This window comes from Falco rusticolus, chromosome 8 (assembly GCF_015220075.1).
Source record: "Falco rusticolus isolate bFalRus1 chromosome 8, bFalRus1.pri, whole genome shotgun sequence".
Lineage (NCBI taxonomy): Eukaryota > Metazoa > Chordata > Aves > Falconiformes > Falconidae > Falco > Falco rusticolus.
In genome coordinates, this window is record NC_051194.1 from 45327307 (window position 1) to 45339368 (window position 12062).

Below are 12062 nucleotides of genomic sequence, written 5' to 3' on the forward strand. Positions count from 1 at the left end.
GTGCCTCTGTGGCAGGTGTAAAAATAAGTATCTGTAAAATCCAGAAAGCACTCTGAAATGGATGTTGCCACATTTTGCCAGAGTAGGTTTTCACATTAGACCAAAAATAGCCCCTCTTTGTTTTAGGATTTACTATAATGAGTTAATTCTATTTCCTTCTTTCTTTTCTGATTTCCTGTTTAAGGTAAGACACTCCATGTAATGTTTTTCTCAAATGAATGCTGATAATAGAGAATAGGTCTTTATGAGTAGCTGAGACTTTTCTGCTATTCAAATATTACTAATGTTTAAGTGGCACATATTTCTTGTTTAATATTCAGGTATGGCATTTGTTGTTTAAAAACAGAGAGGAATACTTCTGTGATCAGGAGTAGTGGCTAGGAACAGCAATGATGTGAGTCATCTTGACAGTGAGCAAACTTGTCAGAATGTTCACATTTTCAAGATGGATGGTCTAAGACATCCATTTTTTCCTAAATATTTTTCAGAGTCCTAATGAAAATTTAAACAGCTGTGTCTCATGGTGTCTTGAATTGAAAAGACCATGAATTAACAATTGCATTTTAACGCTAAAATACTATTTGTTTACTGGAAAGTCAAAATAGTAACAATGAGAATGTCAGGTTCTTTGTAATACTTTTAATAGCTGGATTCCACAATCCCATAGTGTAAAAAATGTAATCTTAAGGAGAAAAGGGAGAATTCATAATGAACACATACACTATAAGGCACTGAAATAGTTTTTAACCAAAGGAATTTGTATGTTAAATAGCTTTAATGTATAAGGTACTTAGGGCTTATGAAATAAAGCAAGTTGTTTGCATTAACTAATTTTGCATTGTCTACTTCTTTGGAATAAACTAGAATTTCACAATGTGCATATAATACCTTTGTGTTACAGATTGAAAATCCTATGTTCCTGGCTGAAAAGTTGGTGTGTTACAGCTGCCTCTTGTCTAGGGCCATCTGCATAGGGTAATATTCCTTTAACAGAATAAATCACAAAAAGACTATAGCAGACTTACTGGAACCATTATTCTGTATCTCTGACTACTGTTCTTGCCAAAGATATTAAAAAAGGAGGGTCAGTGTATAAAAACATGATATTTGTGTGTTTCAGAAAGAAAAAAAAAAATGTTCTACACTCACTGGCTCTTTAATTCGGATTGCCAATGATAATGCAGAGTCTACTGCTAAAGAAAGGTAGGATGCAGAAGCAGAAACATTAGTGCTAATCTGCTGCAGAAGGACTAGATAAATCAGCACAGCTCTCATACATCACTAAGAGAGAAGCTGATTGCAACTTGACCATGTGCCTAAGTGGTCACATCAGCAACAAGCACGGAGCATGGATAAAAAAACTAAAATGTACCCTTAGGGCTACTTGCTGTGCAGGACCTATAATAACATATCAATGTAAGTTGAAGATTTCATTATTTTTTATTTCCTTCTGTTGTGATTATTGTTTACAAGACTGTATTTTTATTTTGCATAGATTTAGGGGAAATATAATGAAGTATATACTAAGCAGATAATAGTTTGATACTATTTGTCTGTGAATAATAATGGGCTTTATTACTGTGTGTCTCAACATAGTTCTTTCTTTGAAGATGTTTTCATTTTTAATCCTAAGTCATGTCTTAGAAATTGAGTAAGGTTTTGGATGAGATTGTAGTGAGATCTCTCTTAATTTCTGTCATCTTACATTTCAAAATGATTTGAAAGACAGAATGCCACAAATATATGTATGTATTGTACCGTGAGAATTTTTGCATGTTTTTATTCTTTCTGTTAAGAAAAATGTTCATAAAGAGTGATTTCTCTGGACCTTTTTACTTCTGAATTAAGTGCAGATGGTAATTTTCCTACAATTTTTAAAATTTGTGCAGTTGTTTAATATCACTTAAGCATCTGCAAAAAGGGAAGGCAGGGGTAAGATGGAAACTGAATAAGCATTGATTGCTAGTCTGAAAATTAAATTTTAAAAGTTTTTGCAGTAAATCTGATTTCAGTTCATTTTTTACTAAATTAATTATTTAAATTGAGGGTCATGTACAGCAAACACGTGTGAAACTATCCTGGGTAGCCCACATTTCCTGCTGTATCAGACTATAAACATGTTGGTTGTAGCTACTCAGGAATACCCTAATCATAGAATTCAGAGCAGAATGTTTAAATAATGCATGGGAGAATAAAAAGGAAAGGTGGAATTTCACTGTTCAGATATTAAGGTGGTGCTTTGCTCAAAGAGAAAAAATACATAATAAAAGCTACTGATGTGGAATTTCAGGCTTTCTCTCATGGCTTTAGGGCATGAGGCAGGGAAGCCCAAGACAGGTCTTGCTGTGCAGTCTGAAAGTGAGGGAAATTTGGAAGCATTTCTAAAAAATAAAAAGAATAATGTTTTATTTACTTACTTATTTTTAGGGAAAGATAGGGGCTTCAAGCAAACAAATTATGAAATGAAAAAGGAGTGAAGGATGCTTCAGTGATAGGAACTTGTGAAAATATGTGTACAAATACATTTGTTTTATAGTGTTGTAGATATGACCAAATGTAATAAGAGACTTAGAAGCAGAAAAAGCCTGCATGTGTTTAGTCTACAAATGGTTTATTTTTGTGGCAATTGAAAAATGTAGGGATAGTTGTATGGCAGTTGTCCCCTTCACAGAGCTAAAATACTCAGAATGTGGGCCAGTTTCTCGAGGGACAGATATTTTGTGTAGGTCTTAACCAAAACAAAAGTTACGGTTTATCTATTAATAGTTACAACAAGAATGATAGATGGGAATGGAGAAGGGGGAAGGTAAAGCTTTATGGCAAAAGGTTGCTCATTCTACCCAACAGAATATATAACTAACCTGGCCAACTGGCAAATGAAATGTGGACCAAGTGGAGAGTTTATTTTTGTACAAATATGCATATGCAGGATCATACGGGCTCTCAGTTGTACTTAGCCCCTGAAGCTGAATTCCCGTTGGGAACCCACAGCTTTAACAGTCCGACTTATGAAATAATAAACACATAAAGAGAGGCAACAGGAATCCAAGAGCATTGGTGATTTCTTTGACCTTGTTACTTCTGTGCTAATGTACCCAATGTATTAAGTTGTAAACTCCATGGCAAAGATTCCTATATTTTTGTTCTGGGAAATATTCTTCTTTCACGAGTGACACAGTAGTATAATCAAATCTGGCTTCTCTTAATGGAGTTGAGCTTCTGTTGGTAAAATAAAGGCATCCTTTTTTTTGTGATTTGTGTTTATCGGAACAGCAGGAGATGATTCTGATTTACAAAGATAATGAAACAAGTAAGTGATTTTCTTTCTTTTTTTTGTAACTGGACGCAATCTGTAAAGATTCCTACCAAAGTTATATCTGAACAGTTAGAAGTGCTGTGTCTGCTAAGATAGTCTACAGTTGAGTTCATATTGTGATCTTAAAAGAAACATTTGCTTCTGTGTGTTTCTGTGAAGTTTCATAATGCAGTCACAGTTAAAACTAGGTGCTAAATGAGTTACACTGCATATGACAGAACTTGGACTTAGGTTACTGCTTCTTTTAAGTTTCCTTTTTAGTTGAAGGGACTGGAGACTGCTGAGTGCCTTTTGTAGGCTGTTTGGTCTTGGATGCAGTTTCCATTAGTCAAAACAAGGCACATCCTCTTCCTCTAGAGTGAAATTCAGAATGTATCTGTTTATTATGCTGAGTGTTTCAGTGTTATCTGTAAGCTCTTCCACTAGACTGTTTTTTGTCTCGTTTCCACCTTCAGTTTTAGGCAATAAATTTATGCTAATTATAGTTTCTTGTACTTCAGAGAAAAGTGTGCTAATGGACACTAATCCCTGCACTTTCAGAGCTGCAGGGGGCTCACTGATGCCAATTTCAGTATATTGAATTTGCTTATACCTACGATATTCAGGCAAACACACAAAATATTCTTACTCCCATTGAGTTTAATGGAAAAGCTCCTATTTACCAAGGTTACCAAGGCAGGGCCTGAGACCTTAAAGCAGCATGAGCCCTATGGTGGTATCTCACACAAAAAGGCTGTTCTGAGAAAGATACCTGAATATAATCATAGGAGTTCAAGCATTTCTTCTAGTTTTCTGTCTACAAAACAGTACAACTTCGTGGAACTGGAAAGACTGGCCTCTGCTATCTGTGTTGGTCACAAAAGAAAATTGTATTGTCCCAAGGACAGGGCCTTCAGGTCCTGTGATATCGAAGGAGAAAGTGTATTGCTATAACAAATATGTTGTGTTTCCGTCCTGAAGCTTACCATTTCTGTTGGCCAGGACAAGGAGTGACATGGCTTTCCTTCTTCCTGCTCTTCCTTGTCTTTTCTGGGCACTAGTCACATCTGATAAAAGGAGACATCATTTTGCAACTATCCCAAGAGACCTAGGAACTGTTCTCACATACTTTAAAGATCTACAGTTCTTATCTTGCTTTATGCATATGCAGGCCTAAGAGCCCATTGATTTCTTCCACAAGTTCAATAATTGCTAATCCATCCACTGAACTGTCTGGAATACTCCATAGGACAACCAGCAGAAGCTGGCATAAAATGTTAACTCACAAGCTACAGTGTATAAAGTAGCCACAGATCAACTCGCCTACTTTCACAGCAGCAGTTACCTGCTGAAGTACACACAGAAAATTGTGATAAATGACTTTGTCCTCAGACAGTGTTGCACATTCTGTGAAGACAATACACATGGTAAATGTCTCAACAAAGTGAAGTCTCGTCCTAGTATTTTCTTTTAGGGAAACAGTGACTTTCTGGAAAGGGCAAAAGAATTTTACATGTAAGTTAAGAGAAACAGTACCAATTACAGCTTACAAGAAAAACAAACTTTTATAACTCAATTGGGTCCTCTAATCAAATCTTGGAACCTGTGTGGAAAACCATTTAACAGTTATAAGCTGTTACAGAAGATCATACCTGGAAAGGAATTTCCTTGGTATTTCTCCTTCTAGCTTTCATGTAGTTTTCCCAGCCTTGCTAAATGCTGTTTCTGAAGTCCCTTTCTTCCAGAACCTAGTGAACTGCATGGTATCAGACTCTGCTGTGGGGCACATACAACAATGATCTCAAGCCAGTAGCTCCTAAGGACAATGACTCCTCTGATCTTTCAGTCTTGTTTAAGGGAGACTTAAAATGAAAACATGTTCAAAATGGGATCATGCAGATGGATGTCTATAACTTTGCTATTCAGTGAAAATTATAGACTCCGAATTAGGATGACAGTGTCTCGTGAAGTTTTGTAAAGCTTTTAATAGTTTTTGTTACCTCTCTTTTACTATCCTGGAAAGTAAATAGTTACATATTGGATAACCATATGGATGATTTGTTAGTGTATTTTAAGAAGATTGCTCAGATGGCTCCGAGCCCATAATGGCAATGCCAGGATTTTTATGTACTGAAAATCTAAACAAATAACTAAAAAATGGAGGGAGCAATCACTGAAAGGAAGAGTGAATGGTAAAATGTAGAATCCATCTTTATCATCAGTGACTGAGATCAAGGCCATGGGAGAAGTATAGTGTGACTTCTCGTGCTACACTTGGGCCATGTCCCACTTAGCTTTCCAGTTTGAGCTGGGGAAGCAGTATGGGTGTCTGTTCCTTGTTTCCGGTCACAGCACTAGGCTGCCCCTGCTCTTTTTAAAACTCCATGTTCCTGTGTCTGTTTTTTTTTATTTCCTCAGTGACTCCAGCTGAACTTCCTAGCAGAAGGGGTGGAGACTCAGGTTGCACTTTTCATCAGAAGCCCATACAAACCCCATTTCTCAACTTACCACCTTAACATAGCAACTTCTTGTCATAACAAGGCCATTGAATAACCTGACATTTTCCTTGGGTAGGTGATGAGTGGTGGGAGTAAGGAGGGAGGCAGAAAGAAAGGTGTGAAGAATAATTCAATGAAAATTCTTGAGGGACTGAGTAATTCCTTCAGGGAGGTGTCTCATCATTTTTGTTTGGTGCTTGAACGCTGCTTATACAATTTATACATACACTTTTAGGCTGTTCAAGTGAAAAATGACCCTATAATCTAAGTCCGCTCATAGCACTGTAAATGCAACCTCACTGAAGGGAAGGAACTGTTTGAAACACTGACACTGTCATAGTTTAGTAAGGATGTATCATGTTTTGTAAAGCACATAATTCTCGTAACGGGAAAGCTTCAGATGTTTTAAACCCTGGCAATTTTTCATCCAGCGGAGAGATTTGAGAAATACCCAGGCAGCAAGCCTTTTCTCAGATGAGACAGAGTGGGTTGTTTTATATCAGGAGCTCCATTTCCTACTTTGCTTCCTCTGCCAGAAATTCTCTTGCCAGAAACTCTGTCATTTCAGCTTTTATCTGTTTTTGAGGGGAATGAAGTTAACCATCCCAGTATCATCGCCATCACTACAACAAAAAAACCTGCAGACAGTGGAAGGCTATGGAAAACTGATAATTGGACACAATTGCAGATTTCCTCAGGCCATGATAAGCAGTAATAAAATTGCCAGCTCCATTTTGCATTGGGGAGATATTTGGTACAGATCTATGCCTTTAATATTAAAGTAATCTGTGGACAATTCTGAAACAACAGGGTAGCAAATGTTTTGTTTATGTCTTTTACTACATTTGCTGTATTGCCACATATACAATTAACCGTTGCAGCCATATAACTATGTTCTGGTACTGGATCCGTGCCTTTGAAGGAACACACAGCACAGGTTAGATTTTTTCAGGAGCTTAAAAAAGTTAAATGTAATCATGAAAATTTTCAACATTAGGCTACAGTAATTAAAACTATTCCTCTTTAGTCTATATATATATATATGCAAGACCACATATGCAAGGACTTCCCCACTGAAGCCTGCATTTGACAGAGAATTTGATCAAGAGTATTACCAAGCAAGCAAGCTGGAAGCTTTAACACACATAAGACGGTGTGGTTTTTATACCATGTGATAACAGTGTTTCTGATTGCTGAGTTCTTTATGAGTAGTATAAGTTAGTAGAGAGTATTAGTATGGAAGTGTGGATGCTCAGCAGTCAGAGAGACCTCTGTCAATTTCATTTGTTGCTTTTCATGTCCGTTACTGCTGTGGTGAATGGCAGCATTCCAGATTGCATCCGAGTCAAATGTATTATTCTGCAGAGTGATGCTTTTCTGAGGAAGAGAATATCCAGGGTCCAGGTCTGAAGGGTTTTTTGCAGTTTTGGTGAACTCACCTGAGAAGAACAGTCAATATGCAAGTGTAACTGCTGAAAGTCTGTAACGTTATTTTCTCTGTATGTCAAGAGGCAGTCAGTGAATGCTTGCAAAGGGGTTTTTTTTGGCTGAGGAATAAAAAAGCATAACTGAGGAGACACTGTGCTGGGGGTTAACATGATTTGTCACTTTCCCCCCCCCCCTTTTTTTTTTTATTTTTCAAATTAATATCTGTAGTGTGCTAATAACTTCAAAGCAATGACGAATAAAATGGTTATTATCTTTGTTGTACATGCATTGTAGCCAATTTTGAAAGTGGCTAGCAGTTATCCAAAAGATTCTGTGACATTTAGACAGCCATGGTGGTAGTAGTGGTAGTGGTGCAGGGTGTCAAAAAACAAGAAAGTTGAACAGGAGTGACGCACATACTTCTTTAAGGAGCTGGAGCACTGGAAGACTAGCAGAAAGTTGTTAATGCAATAATAGATGTCACTTCAAATAGAGAGAGCAAGTGAATAAAAATACAAGCCCACTCACATTCTTTGGTAGCTGAGAACATTTGTACCCAGTGAACATAGTCTTGAAGGCACTGATATGGCTTTTCACCCCAATATGCTCTCCCTAATTCACTGTAGTTTTACTCCCATATGTATATAAAGTCCTCCAAATAAACTAAGCACAAAAATCCTCTGCAGAAAGGATTTTGTAAAAAAACTGGATGTTAATGCTCTAAAGGAGACTAGAGTATCTCATGGGATTAGTGAGTAGGTGGGAGGAGCCGATTGCCTCAGGCATAGCCAAGGGCCTTTAATTCCAGCTAGTCATTAATCCCCCTGTAATGCCCTATGCTGATGCCACAGTTCCTGTTACAACACAGAAATAGAAAGCTGACTGACCTATGGACTTTGATGGGTTATGTTAATCTTATAATGATTGCTTATATTTCTAAATGCTCATCACTACAGCATTGGACAGAGTTTCCGTTTGTAAGCTTCATGTCTTTCCAGAGAGTTAGTGCTTCATTTGTTACTCATAGGAAGCCTGCAGTGATGTTATTGGTATTCCATTCTGTCGCAGCCTTTAAATAAATCTTGAAAACATTATAGCCTATATGAAGTATGCTCTGTGTATTGAGTCAAAGTACTCTCTAAAAGTAATTAGTATACATATTTTCATATCTGGAGAAAATGAAAATTGAACATGTGGTTCCTTTACTCTGTGGTTGCCATGTAAGGCAAAGTGTGGTTTAAGTTGCATTTGTTTTAGGTTTTGGTTTCATTGTTTTTTTTAAAAAAGTCCTGATATTTTAATGATTTTTTTTCAATACCCAAAAAAAGGGAAATAAAGGACAGACTAGTTATAAATCATTTGGAAGCAGCTGCCATCACATGCCCTTTACATGTGCGCTTATGTACTCAACAGTACACAATAAAAGCATTGCTGGGCAGATCTTAAAGTGCAGGAGGAAAAAGTTCAAGAGCAAGAGACTGCCCCCAGCTCCCAGCTTAGCAGATCATGTGAACACACATGACTCTAAGCAGCACAGAGTTTAGGTAGCAAACAGCAGCTGTGAGAATTTCCAGAATGTTAGACTTGTGTGTCTGTTTAAAATTTTCTCCTAAAATGTTTTTGCTCAAGAAGAAAGCTATTAATCTGACCTTTACATAGAGTCCTTTTTTGTCAGGGATCCCAAAGTGTTTTACAGATGCAGAGATTTGGTACTGACATGCACAAGTCAGAGGGAAAGTTAACAGGCTGACTGCACCATGGCTGCAAAGAACTTTGGCAATGCAGAAAAATGACTGACTACAGGTGGACTTCACTACTACGTTCCCTGAAAGACCATACAGCAATACTGCGTAGCAGCTCAGGTCGGGAAGTGTGGGATACTTTACTCAGCTGAAAACATAGGTGAGTTAACAACACTAGACTGTACGAGAACAATGGTAAACTGCTTTAAAAAGAGAAGAGGCAGCAGCTGAGCTCTCTGTAATTGGCACTTGTGGTGAAAACATAGATTGTATTGCTGAAATGTGAAATTCCAGCATTACATTGATTCCAGGAAAGAGAGTATGAGGTTGTTTGAGGGTTGATTTAGAATAAATAACCACTTCCTACAGTGCTGTCTGTGCTCATTATTTACCCAGCTGGGCCTTGTTTAGTTTATAAATTCAAAATCCACTACAGCAGAGTGTTGGGGCATATTAGAACAAAAAAGGAGGCTTAGGATAGACTGTCTTTTGGTATACTCAAAATGTCTACAATTTATAGAATATGTTCATAGGAGAAGTTGTACGTAAAGTTTAGCAGTGGTAGGATGGTAGAAGGTTAGTATATGGATATTTTTACCACTTCTTGTATGTGAAATCTCATTACCCTTGTACCTGTCTCATAGACATAGAGGGAGAAGAGCCTAAAACCAAAGTTCTTTCATTTTAGAAAGACTAGTTGGAATTCTTTTACGTTCAGTTATGTTTGCTAATTCTAACATTTCAGCACCTTTCCTTGAAAACTAGTGTTTTTCAGAATGGGTGTTTTTCAAATCCGTTTTGTTATTCCTTTTCCTTCCTCTGACTTTACTGTTAAGTTTGGCTTGCCACTATGCAGGAGGAGGAAAGATGAAGGAAGGAGGAGGTGGTAACCCTCTTTGCTCTGCTTACTACCTGTTCTCCCTCTTTCCACTGGCACAAAATAAATTTTGTACTGTTTACAGAGCTGTCAGAGACAAAGAGGGGTGGGAGGGAGGAAGAGGACAACAGAAAAAGGTAAGAATGGGAAGAAACCTTTGCCCTCTGGAGTCATGGTGAGGTAAACATGCATCCATTCACCCATCTGAGAATGACTGTAGTGTGAATTAGATCATTTTAGTGCATAATGAGAATTTACTCTCCTACAACTGGGAATTAGCTAATAAAGTCTTAATTCCATTTCTCTGTGACCGAAGAATTTTTTAAAATTGTACAAGTTAAATGATGAATTAACTCAGCAAACTAGTCCCTTAGAGATGGTATTTACCAGGTGAATCAGGGGAGCTGACTGATGTAATCCTGATCTTCCATGAAGGTATGTATATGGCTTTATCAGGTACTCCCTGATGGCCTGGGCAGTCCTGCAGAAACCCACGGGGGGGATTGTGCTACCTGGCGGTGTATGCACAGTACTGAAAAATTCATGTGGAATTAGGGGTTTGTGTCTTTATCCCAGAAACCTGAAAGTAGTTTCCTTTGATTCTTTTTCTTAGCAGATCTCCTGTCCGTTAGCTTTGATGATCTGTGGGGTCTGAAATATTGCAGACTTCTGTTTCAAAGGTTGTTCTATAGGTAGGAGTATTTGAAACCAAAGGGAGGATGTTTGGAGCTCTGTGTGGACCTAACTCAACAGAGTTTAATGTGTGTTGGACATAAATGGAGGTCTGCAGTACCAGTACATACAGGCATGACTGGAAACCACCGGGCTAAACCCATCCCAAGATAGTAGTGACTTCCTACTCCCTGTCTAAAATGTTCCAGAGAGGGACAAGCAATCCTTATGTACTGTTTCTAAAGAGACATGTCACAGCAGTTTGATGCTGATTTACTGCTATTTGAATTATCTGGTTTGAGTTTCCTTTTTCTCTGAAAGGACTTTTTTCCAAATATTTTTAAACTTCCTTCCTCGTGTTTGTCTTTTTTCCAGATTCCAAAATTAGATCAAGTCACATTTCCTCATGGAACTTCTGCTGTAAGGAGGCATTGAGCTTTTGCAGCCCCTAATCTGAAGGTGCCTGCTCCAGTGGATGACCTGCGCTGTCATGCACGCTATCCAAAAACAATTGGACAATGGCAAACTTTAAAAGTTAATGCATGTCCTGATTACTGTCCCACCCCCCTCAGCTTGTGATTTCTGACTCTTTCTTGATGTCGCTGAGTCCTGTTTGTTGAAGGTACTATTTAATCCATGACTTGCCTGCTGCATTCTTGTTTGACCTGTTAACTGTTAAAGCAAAGAAGTTATTTTAAGAATGGGCTTGTCAAAGAGGGAATGTCTCATCCCTTCAAAGACCTCTAAGGATTAATATTTGATTAAAATGTGACTGCAGCATGAAAATGGGTGCCCTGTGTCTTTTTGTAAATGAATGACTAGCAAACTTGTGGACTGTCTGGTTTTTAATTGGCAAATTATTCAGTGAATGCTTCAGGGGGAATTGCAGGGGAGGGTGAGGAGTGAGTTGATTTTTAGATAAATTCATTGCTACTTTTATTCCTAGAGATAGTCTGAAGATGACTAAATCCCCAGATGTATCCACAGATGCAGTTTAAATTCCCTCTCTGGAAAAGAGGAAGAGGACATGCCCTAAAACATAGGATAACCCCCCAGGCCCTGACTTGTGCAGCCCCATATCAAAACCAGGAGGTTGGGTTTGTGGTCATCTTAGTGGTGGCTGTACATATGACCCAAGCAACTGCTGCACCATTCTTTTTGCCTGCTGCTTTCTTTATGAATTTCAGTGAATGTCTACTGATAAAATCTGCTCTCAAAAGGGCTTGGAGACCAAATTCCTGTCCATTTTCATGTTCTGATGGATCAGAAGGACAGCCAAATCTTTAGATATGATTATGTACGCTCTACAGAAGACTCTAGGACAGTTGGTACAGAGAGGGAAAATAATGGGTAGACTTACTGTATAGTTACCTAAATACATGAGTGGATAACACTGTATCAGTCTACTGGAAAATACCGCGGAAAGGGGTATCAGGACAAGGAAAGAAGCATAGCTTGAATTTGTTTAGTTTTACTTTTGAGTTTGTAAGTCTTGATAGCACTTTGTAAAAAGAAGAGACTGTCCCATTTGATATGTATGGGTTTGATGT

At 38.0% G+C, this 12062-nt stretch overlaps 1 protein-coding gene across 8 annotated transcripts in view; it reads left to right on the plus strand.

The window, feature by feature from the left end:
- Window positions 1–12062, plus strand: part of RAPGEF4 (Rap guanine nucleotide exchange factor 4) — a 158729-nt gene that overhangs the window by 42491 nt on the left and 104176 nt on the right. The window contains exon 1 of one of the 8 annotated variants that reach the window (XM_037397427.1): window positions 1216–1416. The exons of 6 other annotated variants lie outside the window; for them this stretch is intronic. The gene's annotated coding sequence lies outside the window, so the exon portion shown is untranslated. Of the gene's footprint in view, window positions 1–1215; window positions 1417–8729; window positions 9124–12062 lie in introns of those variants that run through there. One more of the 8 variants, XM_037397431.1, reaches the window with a different exon arrangement.